Genomic DNA, 906 nt, shown 5'->3' on the forward strand with positions numbered 1-906 from the left:
AAACAATGGAAAAACCCTTAAGATAACATGTAGAAAGAAAGAAAAACTTTTCTTAAGCACACAGAATAACACAAGTGGACTTTGAACGATTAATTGCCACTTTGAATGATTACGTAATTGTGGCATCCATAATTGTAATCGCGATTACAAATTCGATTAATTGTGCAGCCCTAGTCATAATGTTGTATGTTCTTAAGGCGTCAATTATGGTCACTTTTGACTACTTGAAATCTTGAAAATGGCAACTTATAGCTTTGGGTCTGTTAAAACATTATCACATGCACATGCACATGCACTGACTGGATTGGATCATGACCTTTATTAGCCTTTAGGGGATATTGGTATAAAGTGTGATCATTTTAATGTCATTATTCAGCTCAGTTCAGTTCAAGTTTTGCCTTCTCATCTGATATTGTCAGTATAGTTTGATCATATTTTCTGATTATTAAATGCCTTGTTGCTGAGCAAGCAAAAGGGAACAGGGACTAAGAACACCAACATCATCAGATTACAGATTTACACACCCACTTGTAAATCAATTAGCTATTTTCGAATTATTAGGATATGAAGCGTGTCAAATTCACATGATCACATAAAGTTCTATAAACATTTTCTTTCCCCACTCTGAAATGAAAATACTCATCATTAGAAGCCAAAAACAGTGTTGGATAATTATCTGTTTTCCACAGAAAAGCTAAAAACTTCATAATACAAAGTGAGTCTATGCATATTCTACATCTTAGTTAATTGGTTTCTATAGTATAATGACCAACCTGCTTTTTTTAGATGAAGCTTTGGCACTGGCCAAAGTACAGGTGCATCTCAATATATTAGAATGTCGTGGAAAAGTTCATTTATTTCAGTAATTCAACTCAAATTGTGAAACTCGTGTATTAAATAAATTCA

This window comes from Sinocyclocheilus anshuiensis, unplaced genomic scaffold, assembly GCF_001515605.1.
Source record: "Sinocyclocheilus anshuiensis isolate Anshui unplaced genomic scaffold, SAMN03320099.WGS_v1.1 scaffold1073, whole genome shotgun sequence".
Taxonomy (NCBI): Eukaryota; Metazoa; Chordata; class Actinopteri; order Cypriniformes; family Cyprinidae; genus Sinocyclocheilus; species Sinocyclocheilus anshuiensis.